This window comes from Heliconius melpomene, chromosome 12, assembly GCF_056956725.1.
Source record: "Heliconius melpomene rosina isolate 202511_hmr_F chromosome 12, ASM5695672v1, whole genome shotgun sequence".
NCBI classification, from domain to species: Eukaryota; Metazoa; Arthropoda; class Insecta; order Lepidoptera; family Nymphalidae; genus Heliconius; species Heliconius melpomene.
In genome coordinates, this window is record NC_140400.1 from 9,043,744 (window position 1) to 9,059,766 (window position 16,023).

At 31.7% G+C, this 16,023-nt stretch overlaps 1 protein-coding gene across 8 annotated transcripts in view; it reads right to left on the reverse strand.

Moving 5' to 3' along the window:
* The window catches only part of Ypel (Yippee-like), an 81,222-nt gene that overhangs the window by 39,141 nt on the left and 26,058 nt on the right, over positions 1-16,023 (reverse strand). For 3 of the 8 annotated variants that reach the window (XM_085195155.1, XM_085195151.1, XM_085195149.1), the window contains exon 1: positions 12,123-12,291. The exons of 2 other annotated variants lie outside the window; for them this stretch is intronic. The gene's annotated coding sequence lies outside the window, so the exon portion shown is untranslated. Of the gene's footprint in view, positions 1-3,590; positions 3,898-12,122; positions 12,292-16,023 lie in introns of those variants that run through there. 3 more of the 8 variants (XM_085195157.1, XM_085195152.1, XM_085195150.1) reach the window with 2 other exon arrangements.

The window sequence follows — 16,023 nt, forward strand, 5'->3', positions numbered from 1 at the left end:
CTATTTGTAGTCCCTGATCTATGCTTGATTTTCCGGAACTCTTCATGTGCGAGTCCGACTAGCTTTTGGCCACTTTTAAAACTAGGCGACAAACTTCAGTTACCTACTCCGAAACCGAGAACCACCTATTTTAATAAGTGAAGACCAAATTTTTCCTCATGAATCACCAAAATATTATGAATACATACAAATTAAACATTTAAACCGTAGGAAAGTATGCGTCACAATTTATTACCACTAGCGAGAAACCCGTGAAAGGAGTCACGTAGTAAGAGAATCGAATAAAACAAAGAGTTTTAAAACTCATCAGACAAATATTTCCTCAATTGGAATTTAGCCAAGCTCTTCAGATGTTTACCCCTAAAATTAAAATAATCGATTTTCTTTATCTTCACGTTTTATCCCGCTTATAGCAGGGTAGGCAGAAGGAACCCAGTGTTCCCCACCGGTCCCCATTTTCGACCGAATACTGGACGCATTGCTTGTTGAGTGGTGGAACTCAACGCCGCGCTTAGCCTCGACACCAGGGCGAAGAAATGAACCCACAACCAGTTACGTTTACAGTCACACATGTGTGCCCCTATAATTATCGACCAGAATTATATTCATTAAATGATATTAAAATTATTAATGACAAAAACCACAAATGACACAAAAAAGTAAACTCATTATTGCAACAAAAACGTTTTTATAGCTATAATTTAATGATGTTCAATCAATGTTAGGACGAAACTGTGGGTAATGGTACGTAGAATTAACGGCGCAGTTTTCTCTTATCATCTTTGTTCACTTCCTTATTGTAGTTTATACGCGTGTATGTATAAATTATTTATTTACTATACTATTAATTGGTAAGAAAATAAATAGAAATCTTTATTATATTACAATTACAAGATATATTGACGTTGCCTATTTGTGATGGAAACGAAATGACGTTTGAAAAGATACATTCATCTATTTTCATTTCTATTTCTGTCATCACTAAATTTATATCTGTGCTCTAAATTCTGTTTTTATACGTCGACTGTTGTGACAACACAAAATAAATAATATTTACTATATTCATGCCTTCGCTCTGGTTTCGAGGTAAAGCGCGACGTAGAGTTCCATAAATTGAAAATGTGGAGCGGAGTGTCTTAACACTAAGTTCTCTCTGCCTAACCTGCTGTGTGCGTGAAGATCAAAACATAAAGAAATATTTTAACAAAACATTGCAAAAAAGGGTAAAACCAGTCAGTTGGAAACATAACGTTTATCGAAATCTGCTGAAGTGAATAAGATATTTATTTACCTAATACTTTCTTAGCACTTCAGACGAGTCCGAGAAGGAAAATAAATCAACAGTCGGTTGGAAGGATCTTTATTGCTTCTTTGCATAAATAAGCTACTTTCACTCGTTGGACAAATTGAACGTGAAATAAAATTTTGGTTGTAATCTATTTTTTTTATGTATTCATTATCTTTATATTTTAATCATTAATAAAGAAAAATAAACAAATCATTTTGTATTTTATTAATTATTAAGTTTTTTTATAATTTCATATAGAATTAGTTTGTTTATTGCAATTTTATCAATACAATAAAACTAGCATACTTACACTATTGTGCTAAAAGTAACTGATTGGATATAGATTCAATATGTATATTTTTATGAAATTACATTACAAGACAAAGAAGCTATACCAATATTCAAGATACGAAAGTAAAAAATTGTTATACTTATAATAAAGACGATAATATTAACGAAAATTTAAATTACTTTCGTTTGGCGGCGACAATTTCAATCCTTGCTTGTTTTTCGAGTTCCGACATTATTAGAAACCGGTTACGAGGCAGTTACTCTGCAGTTAATCCGCAGTGAAAGTTTGGTAAACGTGCACAGGACACGCTAATTTTAGTGAAATTTTTGAGGTCGATTTTAATATGTGCCGATCGTCATTAAAATGCAATTTCCTTTTTGAGAAAGCTGAATTTAATAAAAGGGACCAATTTTGAATACACACATATGTATAATATTTATAAAAGTTACACGAATCGTATTAACAGAATTTAGACCCGTGTAAATTTCTAAGTCCAATTACGACTGTTTATAAATGATAAACGAGACTAAATACTATTTTTACTTTGAACTTTTTTTATAATGTACATTATATTGGCACCTTTTGTAATATTCATCCCCTTTGTGAGTTGGACTAAGAACATTAAAGAAAAATACTTCGTATTCCTTTACTTATGAGTTACACTGTGCGTGCGCTGTAGGATTTTATTTTATGTTAAGAGTAGCTTTTACATGAATGTCCTATGACTAGTTACTATGAGTTACATTAAAACGATTAACCTATAACCTTTCTCGATTAATCAACTATCCAACACAAAAAGATTGTTTTGAATTTAAACCAGTAGCTCCTAGGATTAGTGCGTTCAACTAAACGAACTCTTCCATTTTATAATATTAAATATAGATTAAAACAATTTACTTAATTTTAATTAGAAAAAAGACAGGTATAAATAAACAAACCCGCAACCTCCGTACCAATTGAATTATATTTACCAAAGTAGCTAAAAATTCATATTAATGATAATAATACAAAGTAAATCACAAAATGAAACATATCGGTCAAAAGGTGATTTATCTTGGCGTGACCAATAATGAGCGTGGACATGTTACATCGATACGTCCCGTTATATTAAGCTGCTTGTACACAATTTCAAATATATAATATACCTAATTCAATATTTTCATTACTTCTAGACAATTTTTATATATTAATTAAAATTCAATAGCCTCAAATAGGTTAAAAAAATATATAAAATGAAGATTGCACCGTATTTACGCTAATCATTCTTGTAATATTTTATTAGGTTACCTAAAATATACACTAAAAACCCGTAAATTTCAGCAAAAAGTAAAATAAAATAACACATTCTTTATCAGCAACGAAGATATAGCACATTTGTCGTGTGTAAAAGTCTTAAAGAGAGCACACATACGATGTACCGTAACTCGTAAGCCGTCTTGTAAGGCGACTCGCCAAAATAACTGTATCTAAATTGAGGCGAAGAAAAACAACTTTAATCTTCAGCTATGAACGTGAATCTCATTAGAGTAATGAAATCCTACACTGTGCTATAGTATTGTTATATAAACATATTGCCACGAACTTAAACTATTGATAATTTTATTATGTTGAAGCATACCTTTATGATTTAAATTTGATATAGGAAAATTATTTTTTAAGTTTAAATTTTAAATTTAAATTTTTTAAGAAATATTTATAATGTTTTTCATATTAATTTACATTGTAAACAATATATGAATCATGTTGCTTATCGAATGTCAGGAAAGTGTGTTTTCCTTTGTGAATAATAAACAATAAGTATATTGAGTAAATATTGTTATATGTAAATGTATTTAAATGACATTTAAATACTGATATCTATTATTAACACTACCTAATGTGTAAAAGATAAGTTCAATAATTATATATAGATTATTTCTGAAGACTAATAATAATTATAAACCTATTAAAGACAAAGAAAACGATACAAATAATAAAATAATCATTTATAATACAAACATTACACCTTACCTTTTGAAAGAATGTTGAAAGAATAATATTACTTCTCAAATACACAACGTCAATTCACAATAACACAAAAACACTTGGACAGACAGAAGTAAAAAATAAATTAACTGCACTAAATATAAAGTAAATCTCGTGAAAGTATACGTTAACGAAATACTTTTTTCTATATATAATATATACTCATATACACACGTCCGACACGTTTGAAGGCAAAAGAGAAACAGAAAACAACAACACGGCTTGTCAACAAAACAAAGAGGGCTCGTACGTCTGCGCAGGCGCAAGTCGCCACGCCGCACGCACACTAGCACACTACCGCGCGTGTGAATGGAACACGTAAATATGGAACGCTATTATATTATACGAAACGCGAATGTTTTTAAGTATTGTAAATAGATATATTTACTACGCGGTATATTGGAGTATTTTGTTTTTAAAATAAGTATGCATTAGTATGAAAAAATCTTTAACTAACTCATATTTAACAACTAATATTTTCATTATTTTATGCTTTCACATTAGGTATACCTAAATGAACACAAACATTATTAATGTAATAACCTCATTTCACTAATTACAATACAAAAATCCTTTCATTAGCGTTAACATCATTATTTATATTAATTATTTTAGCTAGAACACGTAAAGCATTTTTTGCTATTTTAGCTATTAAGCTGCCATTCACTAAAACTATGCTTAAATATAGATTTTTGTTAGCTTCACGCTCTATCGTTCATGAAGCAGAGTAGGCAGAAGGAACCTTGTGTTAAGACACTCGTGTTCCTACTTCCTACCTAATTTTCGAGACATTTCGATGAAATTCAAGACTTTTCTTTGTTTTAGATATTGATAAAATGTCTATTTTTACTCCTGTGTAAGATGTTTCGCTCTTAAACTGCGCAAAATAATTTCCCAAACAATACGTCACACAGTACGACGTGTGCATCATAACAATAACAATTCTTATCGTCCACCTTATCGGGTGTTATAAAACGGTGTCGGGGTCTGGCTGTAACTGTAATCGTATAGTCATTGCCTCTTTTTTAAATTGATAAACTCGATACTCGATAGCGAACGCGTTAATTATTGTTTCTATAATAATATAAAATATATTACATACTATAGGAACCATTTGAGTACGATCCTTCTAACCTTTCTGTATAGACGTTATACTATGTTGTTTGTTATAGAAATTGTAATAACTTACCTATTTCAATTGGTTTGCATTACTATCTAGCTCCACTTATATAAATAACTAGCGGCCCGCTCGCGGTTTTACCCGCGTGAACTATGTTATTATTAATTTCTGTCTCCATAACTACGTCCTAGTGACGTCTTTGCAAAATTTGAGACTCCTAGCATTTGTAGTAACGAAGTTTCATACAAACTTTCGACCTCAAAAACAACCCCTTAGAAGTCGAATATTGCAAATTCCCGTCTTAGCGAGCACCTACGTCCTATAAGTAACTCCTATGCAAAATTTCAGATTCCTAGCACTTGTAGTTTTTGAGATTTCGTGATGAGTGAGTGACCTTTCGATTTTATATATATAGATAGAAATTCATTGTCATTGTAATACAAAAAGCGGCCTTACTGCTGAAATGTTGGCACACATACCGGCCGTGAACCTGAAATGCGTAGAAAAATCTCACGTGCGTGGGCGCATAATGACTGATAGACGAAATGTTTTGAGCTTTGAGAATTAACATACTAATTTATTTATTATTGTTAGTTCATAATAAAATAGACTTCCTTTAATTGTAATTTATGTTAAAGGAACAAAAGAGAAGTTTATCTTCGTTTGACATTGGCTTTTTGATACGTCGACATAATTTCTTTATCTCCGCTTATTGTTTCTGCAGTTCTTTTGTTTCGTCGACACTGTATTATCGAAGAACGTTTATGTCGTGCTATGGTATTTTAATTCAATTATTATAGAGAACGTGGCCACACCAGATGGACAAGTATTTCATTATTTTAATTTACACCTGCTGTACCTACTGTACCTAGCGTAAATTCCTTAAACGTAGATACTGTTCCCCACAATCCAAGGAGAATCACAAACAAGGTTACATATAAAATGTATTACACTTAAATAACATATATTTTCTTCAAAATAATCTTTATATTATTTTTTTAACATTCATAGAATAATTTAATATACTCTGTAAAAGGATATAAATAATCTTTCTATAAATATATCTAAATAAAAAAGCCTATATTGGTATCAAGCTTTTAAACTTAAAAAAAAAAGGTTTTCAAAGAAATATTTCGAAAGGATATTTATTTTTGTTTCCCTAACGTGTCCCTATATTTTTGGCCCAGAAATACACTACCAGGTGCAAATGTGATCAATTAATATTTTTTTGTGTAGCATTTAATAATAAGTATGACCATGAATCACTAAATGTACTTTTTGTACAGTTTAGACGGGCCATTGACATAGCAGGTAGCAATCGAGAAACAATATTCGTCAATTGTCATTGAACCAATAAACACGTGTTGGTGGTTTATTTCATCTCTCGAAACTTCGATCATTTACTTTCAATTCAATTCTATTACGTATACCATATTTAATAGTGAAACTGAAATATCATGGCTATCCTTTTTTTATCTTTACACTATATCTTACAGCAAGTAGGATAGCCAGAGCCCCGCTTTACGTCCAAATTTCGAAATATTGTGTGCTGAATGGAGAAACAATTCAATTGCAATCAGATGCTGTGCTGCGACGCCATGAAGTCCTCAATTATTTTTGTATTATAAAAAATATCATAATTTTTTACACGATCTACCGATCGACCGACCGACTCTACGACAGAGTATTAAAAACTGTGATATACAGGTGGAAGCGTCCATACACCATATAAGAAGCACCTACAGTCTACACGGTAATGTTATATAACATAACGTTATAATAACAATAAATGTTGAGACGGAAAACAGGTGTAATAAATGTAAACAAGTGATAAATTAAAATAGAACAATTATTCACATTATGTGAGCTAGTTTCAAATTACTACTGAGGTTGACTTTGTTTGCACGTAAGTTCAGAGAAGGCATCGTTTATCGGTCTTTCTTAAACAAATTCTTAAAAATTAATAATATTTAAGTTACTTTTCACTTCCGATTCCACAGGAGGATACACGAGGCAAAGCGCGACGTTGAATTTCGCCACTCAACGGGAGAAAAATGGTAAGCGGAGTGTCTTAACACTAAGTCCTCTCCACCTACCCTGTAACATGCAGCAAAAGCAAGCTGAAAAAAAAGGAGGAAAATGAATAATACACATAACAATAATAGCACTTGCTATACGACCTTCTCATCGGACGTTGTCCTGCCTTAGCAAAGAATCGATTAAATTAGCATACTCTGTGTCCACCTACTTAAATGGAGGAAATATATTTTTAAACTTGTAGGAATATTCTCATAAGAACTTTAGTGACAAATTAAGAAACTTTTTTGACAATAAATATCTTTCATTCTTTCCGTATGTTGAAATTTATTTTATTTGCAAGGAGACTGGAAGCTAGACATACAATTACTTTATTTCCATATTCTTTGCACGTTCTCAATTTTCCATGTATTTTTCTGTACGTTAAAACGTATATACTATATTTAAAACAAAAATAGAAATTTTGTAAAGCGGGATTTGAACCCAAAACAATTGTTAAAACAATTCTAAATCTTTCAATGCTACTTCTTTTATAAATCTTCATTAAACTTACTGTATTTATTTAAATGTAAACTAACTTCCTATATAAATATCTTACAGATCCTATCTACTATTATTAAAGAAACGCAACGAACGAAGAAAATATCTCAAACGTAATAATTTCGTTTTGCCGCTGAAAAATACAATTGATAAATAACGAGCATTTCGTTAGATACTAGTTCGTTCGAAAATCTGAATTTATATTCAATTTGTATGGAAATGTTACATTGTGTGACTGTACTGTATGATACATACATCGTAAAGGCCTTGAATTTATTATTGGTTTCAACTTACTGCCGCGACTTATTGCCACGCAGAGACATATTGTAGTAAAGTATTTTAATCCATACCTATATTATAAATTCGAAAGTAACTCTGTCTGTATGTCTGTCTTTTACGCAATCATGGCGAAACCGCTAATTTAATTGTGATAAAATACTCATATAGAGATACTTGAGGGTCCCGGGATGAACATAGGATACTTTTTTTCTCATATTTGTAATATTTTCGATATATACCATTATATTAAAATATTTATTAATTTGACATACAATTTATTCCGCCACGTTAATAACAACCGTCGTTGCTAAGCAACCATTTGCAAAGTTTGTTGTTAGAAAACGTCACCCAAAATGAGCTTGCATAACGCATCTCTCTATTGAAAACTGTAAATAATTTCATAAATATATTTAATAAATATTCTTGTAGTTCAAGCGGGCGTAGCCGCGTTCGGGTCCACTAGTATTAAATATAAAAAGGTTATAAAATATATTTATTTTATAACTTTACATAGCTACTATCACTATTAATAAATAGTCTTAATAAAATAAGGAATAATATTTAAAAAAAACTACGCTGATAAATTATTTTCAAGTAAATATGTTATTAAAAATAATTATAATCTAAGTAAAAATAATATACCTAAACTAAGTTGTATTATAAACTTCGCAAAAATATTATAAAAAAGTGAACTGTGAAATTTTATCTATGTGTAAAACATGAAAAAAGCGCATGAATTTTAAAAAAGTTTTGAATAATCCAATTAAAAATGTATGTCACAGTTGAATGACGACAGCTCTATGCGTTCTGTTTTATTTATCGTCCATAAAAAAAATATTGTATGCGAAACGAAATAAGTTATAAAAAAAATTATTGACTACATAATATGTAGAAAATTGGCGCAAAATGGAGAACGGAGTGATCTTATAAAAATAATATACGAGTATGTAAACTCTACACTGTAGAGCCTAATGCCGGGATTTCATTTAGCTAATGAAACCTACGAATACTATTTGTGAGTACAAATTTGCATAATTCAAACACAGTATTAAAGAGTTCGTACTTAGTTTAAGTACGAATTTCACGTTGAACTTTTGTACCTAAATACTTATTTAATACTTAATACAAGTTCGACAATATTGTTCAATAAAGTAAAAAAACATTTTTTTTCAAATATAGAGAAATCTTATAAATCCATTAATATTAATTAAATGTATAATAGACCTTAGAATAGGAATTTTCGAGGTTGTCTCGGTGTGTAGGTGTTTTAAATTAATGTTTTGTTTACTCAAGTATATAACTACTAGTTGCCTAGATTTTAAAACCACCCATTTACTGTTGCAAAAGTAGTTTCGAAAAAAAAAATGCTAATGAAATAATGTATTCAATTATTTCTTTTAATAACACCACCACGTAAACCTTTTCCAAGTTAATATTTTTAATAATTAGGTAGCGGTATATAATGCATTCATTAAGAGCTGCCGCATAAATCAATTTTCCATAGTTTCCTTCTATTTTCCTGGTTTTTTTTATATCAGGCACATTTAATTTTCTAACGTAGTCAGAAAATGTTTTTCTCAAGAACTTTTCTTAAGACATTATATCCATACGTCTCAAAGTTTAGCTGGGCTTCTACGATCCATATTAGACCTTCCTTTTTTATATCAATAGCAACAGCAACTCGATAAGTATTGTAATTAAAACACAAACTAACGAAAATAATTATAATATCTAAAATTATATTATTTAAATAGAAACAATTCGTTGCGAATAGCGATACAATAATCAATTTCATAAAATTAGTCAACGGATCTATGCCAAAAGTAGGCTAGGTCGAGTGTTTCACATCAGTCACCAACAGCTTATTGCTGGCACTTGGCCCCGTTGTGTTGTTATTATGTTTTTTTTTGTTTTGCTGTTTTTTGTAATCTTTACGTAAATCCCCCATTATTGTATGGTGGGAAGGAGAATCTTAAATGTTACGTTACTTAAATTTAAAATATTTTGTAAATAGCAGCAAGCCTTGGACTGACTAGGACTCAAGTTACATTTTCCACGATCCGCTAAACAAATAGCCTTGACACAGTCGCTGTTCTTGGCAAGTGTTGCTGCTTTAAGTTTAAAAATCTAAAGAATGGAAGAGAATTTCAAAATTAAACCCATACTTTTTAGATCTAGACACATTTAGTGGTTAACATTTAAGGCTTTACTATAACACCGACTTTTAAAATGTTATTTATTTGACCGTTGACATTTGACCTTCAAGCATTTCTTCGCTCTGGTAATAAAGCAAAAGCGAGGGGTCTAATTCCGCTACTCATCACGCAATGCCCTCGAAAAATGGGGAACGGAGTGTCTTGACGCTAGGTTCCCTCTGTCTACCTTGGGATTATGCGTGAGTGAAGTTGAAATATAAATGCTAGTTCTATTAAGACCAGCCAGACATGATAAAAAAATAAACCATAAGCCAAGATCAGGAGAACGTTAAAATATAAATTGCATTATAGCAGTACAAAAGTAAAACAATATTAACAATAATAAAAATTGCATCCGCTCCAATACAAAACGTTTACTTAGTAGGTACCTACCAATGTAAAACTTAAATGCTGGTACATAAAAATAGCCACTGTATGTAGGTCTTTGTTAATTTAGTGATTTTTATATATTTTAAATTAACTTCTTTAACCTAGTTGTGCTAGTTCAGGTTAGACACACAGACAGATGAACGGCACCTCAGTCTACCCGTGACCATGGACTACTGCAAAACGTCAGGTTTCCAAAAATTTATTATTTTAAATAGTTTCATTAAAAAAAGCTATATCGTTTCCAATTACTTGTTAATACCTAGAATTTAATATTTCAAAAAATACCACAAAAAATCAAACAAAAAATAAAAATACCGATATGTAAAGCAATAACTAGTCTAATATTGAGATGCAAACAACTTAAAAAAAAGCAACAGGAAAGATTGAATTGGCGCCACTATTAATTAATGTGCATAGATAATTAATTTCGATATTACTTTTTATTTCTGATATGAAAATATAATATGTTCTACATTTTCAGCCCGAATTCGAGACATAGCGCGTTGAGTGGCAGTACATAACGCCGCATATTTTTATATTTATTTTTCTATTAAATACTTTACCAAATATATTAAATATCTAAATAATAATACTCATCAGTACAATTGTGTTTAACAAGGAACGTTATTTTCACTGGTAAATCGATAATGTTGACGTCACCTGTCAATCCGATCGAACTGATGTCAACAGCTCGCGTAGTGGTTTAATGAACGTTATGAGAAATTAAATTGGTGGTTGGATTAATTCATTTATGAAATTATAAAAGGAAAGGCTTCCAGAAGCCATGGAATAATTTTGTATAGAATTAATGGAAAACTTTGGACAATACGAAAATACAACAATACTTTTCGTTAAATAACCACAAATATTCGTACATTTGTTTGAAATATCGGAAAATGTAATTAAGTTAACAAAGATAATTCTTTGTTTGCTTAATATTTTTTTTTACCGTGAAGCAGATTTTTTTTAAAACAATAAATACCTTATATTCTGAGTCGATAAAAAAGCATATTTTTTTAATTGTAAAGTTGTGTTTATTAATTTGATTATGGCGTCGTTCCTATTGTGTCAGTTAAGCACGAATCACTTCACCAATGGAATAATATATTTATAAACAAGATAATTTAAATAATAAATAATAGCAATATGTAACAAAATCTATTATAATTTAATTCATCTATACCAAAATGTTTTGGTACTACCTAAAAATTTCTAAATTTAATGTTGGTAGCAATAGGTTATGTTGACTCTAGACACTGAAAGGTTAAGGATATATTTCAAAAGGTATTCAACAAACAATAAACAAGAATTCCCTTTGCATTACAAAACGGAGCACGAATTTACCACGTAACGTATATTAGATTAGTATTAAGTTAAAATACTCTTGGGGGCGAGCTTATATTAAATTTCCTACTTTCGTATTCTGCTTAAATTCAGCTTCATTTTCGGTTATAGAATCATTTTGTAATTTAGTCATCTCAAGTTATAATATTATATAGAAGTTACTTATCAAATTAATTTGTTTACTATTTGTTAAACTGAAACTACCTACATCAAAATCATCCCGTATAAAAACAAACCGTCATGGGGCAATGGCACAATGATGTGACTGTAACGCGACGGTTGTGGGTTCGATCCCCACTCGAGGAAGCGAAATATTTATTTACGTTTATATTTCCCATTTTCTTCGCTCTGGTGTCGAGGCAAAGCGCGGCGTTGAGTTCTGCCACTAAACACACAATGCCTCCCGCATTCGGCAAAAAATGGCGAACGGAGTGTCTTAACAATAGGTTCCCTCTGCTTACCCTGCTGTGTGCGAGATATAGCGTGAAGCTGATTTTAATTTACTTTCACAAAAACAAACAATCCAAATAATCAACAAAATAAAAAATATTCCCAAGTCAATTCCATTTCTTTGCTCTACCAAACAAATAAACTTGTAGTACAAATACAAACCTTCTTTACACGGAGGCAGTTCTATCCAATACAATAAATAAACAAGGAACAATAAAACACAAAACGAAAACTTTTGGAGGAGTCGCAAACTCGTGGGGCGATGTGAAAGAGCGCGTGGCGCGCCGCGACCGCGACAGTGCCGGGCGTCTGCTCAACTGACAGTGCAATGTGCACCGAAGAAGAATTTGTGCATCGATTCAACACAACACAGCTACGTTACATCCCTCCGTAATACCTACTCATTTGTCCTTCACTTTAGGATCATATTTGTGTGACAAATTCACGTAAATAAGCGACACTACGCTCGTATACCGGAGCAGACACATAAAAATTGTAATATTCTTTTATTTTCCCCTCTGGTAATTTATAGTTCACTTGTAGACGAGAAAGTTTCCTCTAACGTTTATGTATATATAAAGGAGTTTCGTTTTGATTAAGGACATTGTCTTCGGAAACTGGAGACAGTGGATTATTTTACCAGCCAACAAATTTTGATTATACAAATATTTTATTTTACGTTAGTTTAAGCGAAATGGGTAAACTATTTCATGAATTTAAAACTAGACGTATATCTTGGCGTATATTCATTATGTAAATAATAAAATTAACAGAAAAAAAAATGCTTCATAATGCGAATATAATTATGACAGAGTAGCATATTGTAATTAATTGATATGATCGAATGTCAATACAATTGCCGCATCCGATGTTCGAGTGTGGGTGTTGCAGATTGCAATGTATCTACAGCAAGACAAAGAGAAGTCAACGTACCCCGTCCAGGCGATGACCGTAGGAAATCCAATGAAGTATTACGATTTACTAAATATTACACTAGAAGTCATATATACTAGACAACGAATAATACACAACATTGTTATCTATATCTATATATATAAAATCGAAAGGTCACTCACTCATCACGAAATCTCAGAAACTACATGTGCTAGGAATCTCAAATTTTGCATAGGAGTTACTTATAGGACGTAGGTGCTCGCTAAGACGGGAATTTGCTATATTCGACTTCTAAGGGGTTGTTTTTGGGGTCGAAAGTTTGTATGAAACTTCGTTACTACAAATGCTAGCAGTCTCAAATTTTGCATGGACGTCACTTATAGGACGTAGGTACTCATGGAGACAGAAATTAATAATAATGTAGTTCACGCCGGCGAAGCCGCGGGCGGGTCGCTAGTTTTTACTAAAATTAATGTATTTCTATGTTATTATTTTAGTCCTATCTGTTGAATAAAATAAAATTAATAAATGCGCTTATTTGTTTTTTTTGGTCATTGTAAAAAACAATAATGAGGCCAGTCGTGCCCCAGGGGCACAAGCGTGTGATTGTAAACGATAGGTTGTGGTTTCGATTTCCCCTCAAGGAAATAAAATATTTATATAAATTTTTATTATCACTTCCTCGCTCTGGTGTCGAGGCAAAACGCGGCGTTGAGATCCGCCAGTCAACAAGCAATGCCTCCAGATTTCGGCGGAATATATTTAGTAGTGTTTTTTATTCACTAGTAATAATATTTTAAGTACATACCCGACGTAGACGACGCGTCGTCTGTTCGTTGCCCTGATCGTCTGGACGCATTTTGTCATCATAAAGAACTATTAAATGCTTAAGTATTACTTATATAAAATGTTGATAAAAATACGAGTTTATTTAGGTAATTAAAACAAATAATAGTGGTAATAGCACCTTATTGTTAAATTATGGTAATCATATAAAAAAAATCATACGTATTTATGCACGATAACAAATGAATATTTATATTTGTTTAGTTTTGCTGTATTTTATTTAACTTTAAATATATTTTTTTATATTGCAACAAAATTAAATTTAAAATTCTTAAAAATGTTTACTTAATAAACTAAGTACTTTTGTATGTGAAGTAATGGAACTGAGTTAGTTTGTACAAAGATATACACACACCGGCATAATTAGAGGAACACAAACAAAAAAGGATTTTTTTTACAATTTGTGGGTAATAGTACAAGTGGTTAATTTATTTAAATTATTACTCTCGTATAATATAATATTTTGAGACATATTGACATTTTTCAATAATGCAACAGAAATTATACCCTTTTAAGTGTTTGTTGACAATCAGCGCTTTTAAGTGTTTTCGACAAGAAATTTGTTTATGCAGTCAATGGTGGCCCTAACTCATTTTGTTGTTATTGTTTGGAGATTTAACATTATATTGCATACAAAATTAGTGATTTATCTGCAACTGAAGTCGCCAGAACTGTGACATTGATAGAGGAAGGTCACACATGCCGTTCAGTGAGTCAAATGTTGGGTGTATCAGTATCTGTGATCCACCGTAATGTGAAACGATACTGACAGACTGGATCTGATGTGCGGAGGCGGGGACAAGGCAGAAATCGTGCAACCAGTGCTGTAGACGAACGTTTTATAAGGGTGCAAACTTTGAGAAATCGTCGTCAAACAGGTGTTCAGACCCGAAATTTCTTGGAAGAAGTGCGTAGAGTGCGTGTAAGTGAACGAACGATAAGAAGAAGGCTTAATGAAGTTGGTTTAAAGTCATACGTACCAGCCAAAGCGTCTAAACTTGAGGTACGTCATCGAGTTGCAAGATTATTGTTCGCTCGTCAGCACCAACATTGGTCAGATGAATGGAGTCGTGTTTTATTCTCCGACGAAAGGTGGTTTTGTGTGATTTTCATCGATGGACGGGAAAGGATGTAGAGGTATCGAGGAGAAAGATATAATCAAGCAAATTTTAGCGAAACAGTGTCATACGGTGGAGGATCTGTCATAGTGTGGGGTGGCATAACTTTAACAGCCCGCACCGCTTTGGTCATAATTGATGGCAGTTCCCTTACTGCACACAGATACATAACCGATATGTTGGAACCTCATGTAATGCCTTTTGCCCCATTTATAGGCCCAGATTTATATTTATGCACGATAATGCACGGCCCCACACTGCTTGCGTAGCTTGTGATTACAGTAACGAAGTCGGAATTACCCAAATGGACTGGCCATCACGATCTCCAGACATGAATCCGATAGAGCATGTCTGGGACATGATTGGACGAAGAGTACAAAAGAGAATTCCATCCCCCAGGAATATTGAAGAGTTAAAATTGGCGCTGATTGAAGAGTGGGACGATTTGCCCCAGGAAATGATTAAAAATGTCATTAGGAGCATGGGCAAACGTATTCGAGCTCTATTAAGTGCCCGAGGAAGCAAAACAAGATATTAATAATGATTTTTAATAACCTTTGCAAAGAAAATTTGATTTAAAAAAAATATCGTAAAATTCAAAATTTCTCAAATTTGTTTTTTTGTCTGTATTTTTATAAATAAATAATGTTCAACCCTAGTTTCTGTTGTTTCATATTCATTTTGAATAACAAAACTTAAATGAACCGAAAAACATACACGAAAATCTAGGAATTAAAAAAATATATGTTTTTTTTTGTGTGTTCCTCTAATTTTGCCGTTGTGTGGAAATAAAAATTTTAGCTATTAGCATTTTAAAATTCACTTGAGATTCTTTTCTAAGAATTGGCAGAAGAATATAACGAGATTATTTCAATTTATTGTAAGGCCGTAAATGTAAAGATTTCGTCTAATAATGAGTTCTAATAGAACACAGCTTTACTCAGGGGTAATAATTTTTTAATTTTAAGTAACTATTAAATCATTTTATACTTCATATTTAAAGACGTTTTGTTTTCGGATAGAAAAAAATCAGCCGAATTCGTTAGTTAAAAAATATTATCCTAGTCGCATATTAAAATCTACACCGACATCGAAAAGAAACATAACGTTACGCAACCACACAGTCGTGATTAAGCTTTTAAAGCAAACAATTCTATGTAAAAAACAATAGTCGAAGTAAAAAGAAAACTAGGAAAATGACCATC